This window comes from Aulostomus chinensis, chromosome 21 (genome assembly GCF_037954235.1).
Source record: "Aulostomus chinensis isolate RoL2024-O1b breed Wild chromosome 21, RoL_Achi_v1.0, whole genome shotgun sequence".
Classification (NCBI taxonomy): domain Eukaryota; kingdom Metazoa; phylum Chordata; class Actinopteri; order Syngnathiformes; family Aulostomidae; genus Aulostomus; species Aulostomus chinensis.
The window spans coordinates 17,973,424-17,984,159 of NC_141340.1; the positions used below are offsets into that span (position 1 = coordinate 17,973,424).

General features: G+C 42.1%; 1 pseudogene across 1 annotated transcript; it reads right to left on the minus strand.

The window, feature by feature from the left end:
- Positions 1-665: 665 nt before the first annotated feature.
- On the minus strand, positions 666-8,484 carry LOC147241905 (crystallin J1B-like; annotated as a pseudogene). The gene is made up of 10 exons (XR_015110996.1): positions 8,399-8,484; positions 7,520-7,586; positions 6,893-7,072; positions 5,598-5,696; positions 5,071-5,163; positions 4,827-4,983; positions 4,613-4,728; positions 3,791-3,868; positions 3,351-3,490; positions 666-1,029 (listed from the first exon to the last, which is right to left on the minus strand). The product of XR_015110996.1 is annotated as a crystallin J1B-like (transcript).
- Positions 8,485-10,736: the final 2,252 nt, after the last annotated feature.

A 10,736-nucleotide genomic window follows, 5' to 3' on the forward strand; every position in this document is an offset into this window, starting at 1 on the left:
AAACACTCTTCAGGTCTGGATTTGATTATGCCAGACAGCCTGCTACCTGCTGTGTAGGAGGAAGTCAGGCAGAGGGAGAAATCAAATGAATTCCCCTCTGTAGGTTACCACAGCACTGTTAACCACTGAGCTTCCTTGCTCAGCCAGACAATGACTCAAAAGGTTATTATTGAGTTACACCGTTTTTCAAATGCCCTCTTGTTAATAGCATTGGTATACAACATAATTTTCATCTCCCCTTTTAGCGGTTCCAGTTAATTCAAGCTATGACTACAACAGACAGTAGTACTCTTTTTTGTTTTTGTTTTTAATGATCATACTATGTCAAAGATATCAAGTGGCTGGCTATCCTCTACGCTTGGCTAACTGTCAGAGTTGTTTGGGCGAGCGTTTGAAACACGTCACTATGGAAGTCAGCACTTTTAGGAAGGCTGAACAGCTCCTCTGAGGGAGGAATAAGTTGCAAGTTGCAGTCTCTGGTTGTTCCAGCGGTAAATCTGAGCGTATCTGCTCTTTCACTTCACACAAACCGAATGTGCTTCAGCCCCTTGGGAGCAAGAAGAAACCGACTGCATATTCAAGCTTCATAAAAGGCATAGATGAGAAAACCTCACTGTTACACTTGAAATTAACTTACATTACAATAAGGGAACCATACAGGCATGTTGGAGACGTTAAAGTTCTTTATTGTTTTCATGCCACCGACAAGACATCGATACTTTGCGCTGACTTTTTAGATGAGAAGACTTTGACAGACCAACTAGCTTCAGGTTGCATTCAGTACAGGACTTTTGAATGTAACTGTCATGGATTCTCCTGTCAAATTACATCTGCAAGTCTTGGGGGGGGGGGGGCGGGGGGGGGGGATCATTGAAAGGCAATCATCTGCTCTCTATATAGGTACTGGATAGGGAATAATCCAAGCTTATTTTTTTACTTTTTTTGGACCATATTTTTAGCAAGCTCCAACAGAAGAGGATATCTGAATGTCCTCTTCTTCCAGGACTCCGGGATTCCTTGGAGGCCGTTCTGAAAGCACAGTGAGATGACGGTTGAAAACATCCCGAAGCTTTCATGATTTCTGAGCTCCCTTTGTGGAAGAATCACATTTTCTTACAATTACAGACAACAATAAGTAAAATTATTCATTTAGACCCTGAGCAGTCAGTACTTGTCGGGTAAGGTTTGATCTAAAACCAGCACTGTTAACCTGTTTGTTTGCACTGCACAGTTTATCCAATGTCTGTTTTGAGTGTGTCATCTGTTATGTGAAAATCCTGTTAGTGTACTCTTACCACCTAAAACGGTGGGCCAGATTTTGCCCACCATTAGATTTAATTTGACCAGACAGACACAATAACTAAGAAACTGAATGAATAAGTAAACAAACAAACAAATAAATATAATAAAATATTAATAATCTATTATTATTATTATTATTATCCATCCATCATCATCTTCCGCTTATTCCTACACATTAAGGGTCGTGGGGGGGCTGGAGCCTATCCCAGCGTCAACGGGCGAGAGGCGGGGTTCACCCTGGACAGGTCGCCAGTCCATCACAGGACCAACATAGAGAGAAGAACAACCATTCACAGTCACAGTCACACCTACAGTCAATATAGAGTATCAATCAGCCTCGTCCTCTCTTGATGTCTTTGGACTGTGGGAGGAAGCTGGAGTACCAGAGAGAACCCACACAGGAACAGGGAGAACATGCAGACTCACACAGAAAGATCCTGTGCTGGAGCTGGGACTCGAACCCGGAACCTTCTTGCTGTGAGGCCACAGTGCTGACCACTGCACCACCGTGCAGCCCTATTATTATTATTATTATTATTATTATTATTATTATTATTATTATTATTATAAATATTATTATTGTTATATAGAGGTTCTGTGGGTTTTCTGTGTGGAGTTTGCATGTTTGCACGTAGGCTCCAGCCCCCTGTGACCCCTAAGAGGTTAAGCAGTAGAAAATGGATGGATCGATGGATGGATAATATTAAAAAAAAAAAATGTATATATATATATATATATATATATATATATATAAATATAAATAGATTATATAAACAATGTTAAAAAACTTGTTGTGCACAGGGGCTGCACGGTGGGGCACAGTCGCCTCACAACAAGAAGGTTGCAGGTTCAGGTTCCAGGTTCAGGTCCCGGCTCCAGCACAGGATCTTTCTGTGTGAGTCTGCATGTTCTCCCTGTTCCTGTGTGGGTTCTCTCTGGTACTCTCTCTCTGGACGTGACAGGGTATATTTACATGTCTCTGCTGTTTTTGAGTTTTGTTTAGTTCTGTGACGGCCTTGGGGACAAAGCTGTTGTTGAATTTGATTTTTTTCCCCCAGGGGAGTGACCTGTACCAGTGTCCAGAAGGAAGCAATGTGAAGTGTGGCCTGAGGGGGTGACTGGGGTCAATCGTGGTCATAAGTAAGCATTATGCCTTATGCTGTCGTTTTTGTGAACGCTTACAAGGTGGGAAAGTTCCACTTCAGGCTGTCGGACTATCTGTTGAACTCAAAATATCCCAAAAGGAAAGCACGATGTTTCTGAGAGCCAAAAGAATTTTTTTTTTTAAATAAGTGAAATATTAAAAGTTTTGATGTCATGTGACCTGGCAATGTTTGTGGTGAAATGTCCTCCACACCTGAAAAGGTGTTAACTTAAATCATACACATTAAGGTGGTGCAGGTGATTGGAATATCAAATGATACCTCCGTTTACAATTGTAAGTCTGTCTTCATAGCTAAATTGCCTTCTGACTAGCTTGTTCGCACTACCAAACTGTTTGGTATAAATCAAAGTTCCAAAGTCACAACTGTGAGCATCATCACAGTAGAAGAAGAAAGTGTGTGTATGTGTGTGTGTTAGGCTCCCCCCCCCCCCCGCGACCCTTAACAGGATAAGTGCAAGAAAATAGATGGATGGATGATGGATGTGTGTGTGTGTGGGGGGGGGGGGGGTACCTGTTTTTAACATAACGCGCATAAAAATGTAGCAACGTGTCAGATAGGAGATGAACACTTCTCCTACGTAACTAATTCAATGTGACACAGTTAAGACGGAAGTGCTAAAAACTGTATATTTTCAAAGTGGTCAGACTATGGATGCCAGGACCGTCTATTATTGTGATCGGGTTTTAACGTTGTGTGAGTTGGACCTCAGGGGAGGCTTCTAATAGAAATGTTTGATTAGGGACTTGGAAAATTCTGAAAATTGCTTCATGCAATTTTGAGTTCTCAATTACATTCACGACGTCACTCTGGGATGTAAACGTTTCGTCTCGATTCCATCAGTGATACGTGTTTTTTATGACTATCCACCATACCCCCCCATACCTGCGCCCCAAAGCAGGCTCCTATGAAGGAGGATCGGCTGGCAGTGCATCCCCCGCGGCGCATGGTGTCCCTGACAGCTTCATCCAGTTGGTTCAGTGTCAGGACTCCATGAAGCGCTCCCTGGAATGCACCAGGCAGAGCTGGACACATATACAAACACGTTAATGTTGTCAGTTAAAAAAAAACCCAAAACATTTACTTTTCAGTTAGAAAATCATTAATTTTACAGTTAGAACACGCGTTTGAACAGATCTCTTCCCGCGCACATCTCCACCTTTGAGTCCTGTAAAACCCGAGGCTCTTAACGCAGCGGGAGGGGAAAATGTAAAGCCACGAGGAAGACCATTAGTGGGGAGATCAAAGGCTGGAAGACTTACTCACGGATGTACCAACAGGAGGGGAAAAGAAGCCGCCAAGTCAACAGACCTGGATGAGCTTACCTCATGTGTTTGTGAACACAGCAGGTATGAGCTGGTGGGACTTCTTGGCCAAGTTGTCCTTCACCTGTTGGAGATGAGCTACGGGGCGATGAAGGAAGAGAGATAGGAGGTCATATTTAATGTAGAAACACTGGACCCATTTCTGCTGGTGCTGCCTTCTGTCACAACAAACATGGTAAATCCTTTTCATCTGTCTGGGAATGTATCACGATTTAACCTCTAGAGACAAAACCACCTTCTTATCGTGGTATTTCCTCCACTTTTTACTCAGGGTCGTGACTCCCTAATCCAAAGCCATAATTGATTTAAAAAATGTACCCAATACCAAGGGAATAGGATTTTGATACATTTTTTTTCCACAAAATATTAGATGGGGGCGGCATGGCTCAGTGGTAGAGTGGCCGCCCAGCAACTGAAGCTGGAAAATAAAATGAATGTAAAATCGGCCACGATTCACGATATGAATGAATATGAGCTTTCAATGTCAGAGAAGAAATTTGCCACGTTTCAAACATCCTGCAGCCGATCAAAAAGAAGTCAATCCTGGATGGCGACATCCTTTTTTTTTTCAGAATCATTTGATTGAATCATTGCTGGTCGTAAGAGCTGTTTGGGCCTCCAAATGTTATGGACACATTTTTCCATCATATGGAACTGAAGAGTACAAAGACTGAAACAGTGTGTTTAGAATCATGCTTGTTGTTTGTGTCCGTCTTTATGTTAAGCTACCCTACTAGCCAGCAGCTTCGTACGAATGAAGAGATGTTGAAGAGGAAAAAGGTATGAATTGATGTTGTGAAAGCTTTAAAGACCTAAACTTACCAATGACAGCTTTATCCAGATCCTGAGGATTCTGTCTATTCGGGTCATTCAGCTGAGCCAGAACTGCATCCAGAGCACTGGGACTTGGACCATTCAGAATAAAATGCTCCAAAATCCTGACATCACATGTACAAAGTCGGAGACACAAATAAACGTCAAGCAAAGTCATCAGTTTGAGGATACTCGTCGATTTTTCTATGAAATTAGATCTTACCTCGCTGCAGCCAGCGTCACAGCCACACACATGTCGTTATTTTGAGTGACCCGCATCGCCTTCTCCACTTTCTCCAGCATTTCTGGTTTTCCAGCGTACATGGCCACCACTGGAGCAAGCTTAGTGATTCCATCCATTTGACAGTCCGCGTCACAGCCTCAAACACACAAGCACAAATGTGTTGAGACTACCCAAAACCATCAGCCTGGAACTTCATCGTGTATTCATCAGATTTAATCTTCACCAGTTTCTTTTTTGCCGGCATCCATGTTTCTCATGAAAGCTTTCATGCTCCCGTTCCTCCAAGGTCCGTCGATGGGGAGGACTGCTTTGGGCCCTGACAGATTTTAACAGACAGGTTTAATTAACAGTTAGTGACACTACTATTCAATATCATGTTTCCATTTTAGGGTTAGGTAAATTTCGGTCGTGTTGCTTTTTTGTTTTTTGTTTTTTTTGGGGGGGGGGAGTCTTGATGCAGTTCAAGTGTCTGTAGTGTAGGTGGAGCTGTTTTCTTGGTTTGTGCATCTGTGACACTCTGCACTCACACTCTAAACAAGATATGAAGGCAGAAACGCTACAGGATGGATGTAGATGTGCTGTGCAGTTGCTGTAACACGTAGCCACAATCATCAAAAGCGGGAGATGTCTGGCTGGGAATATTTTCTGCACAAGGATATCCACAACAGATGGTAGGAAAACATCATACGCTGTGTTGAATGCAGTTGGATATCGTAAATCGATCCGGTTAATAATTTCAGTTATAGTTACCTCCTTTCTTTCGATAGGGATCATTGAGAGGCAGGTCATACACTGTTCCTGGGCCAAAGAACTTGTAGAAGCACTTAGTCAAGTCCTCCACGTTGACATCTGCAGACACAGCAGACTGTTTCATTGGAAAACTGTACAAATAAAATTTGCTTGACTTGACTTCACTGGAAAAACAAGATATCGGGGCCAGTCTGTAGAATTTCAAGGGATAAATAGTGGCTCAAATGGAATAGAAATATTATCATCATGTTATTTTTTTGGTGTATCATCATGTCAATTTTAGCAATCGCTGTGTTTTGTCCAGCTCCCACGTCCGGTGAAAAATCAACGAGCAAGAAAGAGTTTTGCAGGATTTTTCGACAAAAGCCGAGAAAGGGCAAACTTTCTAAACTACATCTTTTGCACTGATAAAAAAAGTAAAATAAAAAGTATGTTATCTGGTGCTAATAATTTATTTTTGTAGTTAAATTGACATAAGAAGATCATTTATTTGATATTTTAAGAAAACTGCCATTATCAATAGAATAACAAGTTAATTCTTGTTCCAACAGTAAGGAATACGATAATGAGAACATACTTCCTTATGTCTTTGTAACAAGGATTAACGTGTTACAAAGACATAAGGAAGTATGATAGTGAGATCATAAATCTGCAAGGTCAGGAGATTAAGAAAACATGATTCCAAGCCCTTGCACGAGCCACAGCACATTTTTACACACGAAAAGGATGAGTTTTAAAGGGAAATCGGGGAGTTTACGAACCGTTCTGATGGAGGCCGATCAGCCTCTGAGGATTACTTCCGTTAATTATGGATAAAGAAATAGATACAACTCCGCCTCCTGCAAAATGGCTTTTAATATGTGGGCAATTTTTTTGTGCTCTAAGTAGAAATAGATCTGCTAGGAGGAGAACTCAGCAGAGTGCAGCCTCACACAGTGTTAGTGCTGCTGTCTGTCGGTTAGGAACGCATCATAATAGCTGTAGACAGATGTGACTGTTGCGTGCTGCATTCTTCATCATAGCTCTGTCTTAGAAATCTGAGTTACTTTACAGCCCAAAACAGGAAGAGGACTGTTTTATATTAGTTCTCGGTTTGGCAGGGGATGTGAGGAAGGAACGGCTGAAGAAAAGAGCATTCCACAATGTTAATTGATATCACTCAAGTCTAAGAGTTTAAACCCGCATATCTGAGAATTCTTTGAACTTTTTCAGGAATCACCCTCGCTGCAAAATAGGAAATAATATCGAAGGAACGGAAATGATATCACGGTCCTGCGGCTCCTCTTTTTCAGTACCTCCACAGCGACTCAGTGACTCCAAAAGGACATATGCTTGGTCTCCATAGCAGGTCTGCTCGCCTGTCTCCCTTCGATAGAAAGGATTCGCAGACTGAGGCCGAAACTCTGGAGAGGGCTCCAGATCGGAGAGAACTTCTTTGAGCCTGTCTGCATTGTAGATCCAGTGCATGGGCTGGGCTGGAGAACACAGATACAAGAGAAAGTGGGTGAAAGTGTGGAATCTCCAGTTTTTTTACGTAATTGATGGGACTTATTACATATACAGCCGGATGATAATAGATAAGAGTTTAGCAGCACGAAACAAACAGGATAAATGTCCCTATTTGCTAGCTGCTCCTGAACTTTCATAAACTAGGAAGTCAACATGAGTTATGCAAGTTTAGGAACCACCCATGTGCTTTATCTACATGCAGATGTTGCTAATGGATAAGGTCACTGATAATGTTTTGGAGCAATTCTCGAAGGGAGAGTCATACAATACTCAAAGCCTACTGGAAAGCATCAAAATATGATCTGGACCACCAAACGTGAAAAACCGTTCTTACGGTGGTTTGAAGAATGGAACGTTCCATTGCTGCATATAACTCAGCCCTAGCACCAGTATCTCACACACACTTATCTCACCTGCTGCATCTGCCACTGCTGCCCCGATAACAGCCCCGATGGCCCTATCTGCCACAGTCAAGGCCATCTGCATACAGATTAAGAATGAGAGATTGTTGCACGCCGCATTAAGTGTGTTTTTTGTTTTTTGTTTTTTGAAATCATACAATAAGTTGAATACAATACAGGTAAAAGTAAACAGTCTAGGCTAGCAGGTAACTAAAGTAAAGTGTTTTGGGGGTTAAAAGGTTAAGGGTGAGATACTTACTCAGTCCACATGCTGTCAGTGCATGTTTGTACGACTACTACTACTACTACTACTACTACTACTACTACTAATGTAATAATTATAATAATCATGACATCTGACTTATGGACTAAATGTCTCGGCATGTTTTTAATCGAAGATCTTCGCATTGAAACCATTTCTACACCAATGCAAGAATGCCACCCCACATGTGCAGTATCATTATCATCAGTATCAATCAAACTAAAATATGTCCACGTTTTGAAAGTTTTTCTTTAAACAGCAAGTTATGCTTGTCTAAAAATAGCACTCCTCCATTCAGCATTCAACTTTTTTCTTTTCTGAAAATGGTAGCGTAGCCTTGTAAATGCACAGGATTTATTTTCTTTTTTTTTAAGGGTCCACGGATAATTATGTACTGAAATGATGCTATTTGATGCAATTGTGGCAAAATAGCCTTCAGCTAATCAACAGCAGCAGCCCTTAGCCGGCTAATACACTTAGCTGGAAACAGTACATAACAAAGAATGGATTTTTTTTTCCCAATACACCCTGAATATCAGTGTAATTTATTTTTACATTCCACTGATCATCCAGGAACAATGAATATAACGTGCTAATTTGTATATCAAAATTCCCACACCTCCACTTACCTTAGCGCCTCTTTGGGACCTGTCACGCAACACTCAATGTGCAGTGGGATCTCTCTGTGTACTCCTTAATAAGGGGCGAGCAGATGGGGCGTACCATGCTGGTTCACTGATAAGCAGGTTCCAATGGCAACACAAGGAAACTGTTAGTACACTTTGACACCGAAGACTCTCAGATTTTCCTCCACGTTTGAGGGGTACTGTAATTCGTGCTAGTTATGATGAACTTTGAACGTCTCAGTGAATGAATTATTGTACTTCCTAGAGGTACTGCAATGTTGTTGAGTTGCAAGGTTCTGTATTATGAGTCTAGGGGTAAAATATTGCTTTACTGATGTTTAAAGTCTGAAATATATCTGATTTGATGGATTTGCATCATAATTTAGGCAGTTGCTAACAAGCTGAGGGGACTTCATTGAGAAATGAATGATTTGAAAACTTTATTTCCTGTCTTTCGGCAGCCATATTGAATTAAATCTCTTAAATGCCTTGATGGATTGTGTGCTTCATGGCATCTCGTTGTTTTACTGGCAGGCAGGGACTGTTAAGATATATATCAGTAAATATTAATATTTAATACTTAATAAGCTCCACTACCAAACCAAAGAGAAAAGTACTTCATGTTGAACACGAGGTTTCTATCCAGAAGGCATGCATTTTTTTCTCATCTAATATAACCAATAATTCTTCTCATCTCTCTCTCTCTCTCTCTCTCTCTCTCTGTCTCTTATCTGTATTTCGTCCACTCCATTGCCTCCATCCTGAAGGTTCCCCAGCTGATCCCCACCAACATTGCAGCTCTGATGAACCCTGCAAGGCCAACACAGACTATGTTGGCAATGCCTGGCCAGGCTCCATTTGTTCTCTCATGGGTATTCCAGACCAATAATGGTTCTTCTTGCACCCCCAAACCAGCAAAATAGAGTGCAAAGGCTGGGGTCACACAATCAATACAAGCTAGAAGGCAGTGAACAAATACTGCTATCACTGACATGCATAAAAAGGTGCACGAAAGAAGGTTGCGGGGGGCGGCATGGCTCGGAGGTAGCGTGCCTGTCTAGCAACAGAAGGGTCATTAGTTCGATCCTCACTTCCCCTGATGACCGTGCCCAAGTGTCCTTGAGCAAGATACTGAGCCCCTAATTACTCCTGACGGCCCTGCAATGAACTGACGACCTGTCCAGAGTGAACCCTGCCTCTCACCCATTGTCAGCTGGGATAGGCTCCAGCCCTCCACCACCCCCCCATCCCCCGCGCATGACCCTCAACGGCTAAGCGGTATAGAAAATGGATGGATGGAAGGATGGAGAAGGATCCATGAGAGAGTTAAAATCAGGGTCTATTAATTAAAAACGCACAACATTTAAATGTATGTAAATAGCCACAGGTATAGTTGAAAGATGAATATAGCAAGTCTTCAGGAGGGGGGGGGGGGTATTTGCTTTTCAGATAGGGAGATTACATGCCCTTCACAGAGGAGATATAAGAGCTGCACAAATAGAGCAGCAACTGTCACCAGATCAAGTGTCACAATGCGCAGGCTCTAGGAATCAAAGTCTGGCAGAGTAGCAAAAAGATATTAGAGGTCCGTGGATGATGTTGCAGTTTCCATGGGTGAGGTGATACAGAGCTTTGGAGGGCTGTGCTTATCTGGCAGGGGAGAGGAAGCTAGTGAGGATGCCACTCCATCATTTAATTGCATAAATTTACAAAGTCACAATGTCACAAAGAGGTCATGTACTAAATGTTGACCTGAGCACAGTGCTGTAACTACACGTACAACCTACACTTTAAAGTGCATCATAAGTCCATCGATAGCCATCAATTTGTTTTCATATTCCTCTGTAGGGGACGGCATGGCTCAGAGGTGGAGGGGCTGTCTAGCAACCACAGGGTCGCTGGTTTGATCCTCACTTCCCCCGATAACCATGTCGAATTGTCCTTGAGCAAGATAGTGAACCCCTAATTGCTCCTGATGGCCCTGTGACAGACTGGTGACCCGTTGAGGGTGAACCCCACCTCTCCTCCAATGTCAGATGGGATAGGCTACCCCCCCCCTCCCGGTATAGAAAATGGATGGATGGATTCCTCTGTAGCTGTAGCTCAGTTAATGGCTTTACAGATTTGATTCATGTAGCTTGTATCTGCCAAAGCATGATACAAATGTGTGTTTTGTTAATTAATTATGAGTCACTACAACACTGATATAAAACTCTCAACTGAGATTAGCAGCATCTGTCCCCAGATATCAATATTTGCATAAAAAGTACCTATTATGGTTTATAATTTATAACTGACATTGATTTTTTTTGTCTTGCATTGGCATGGCATTGATATTTAG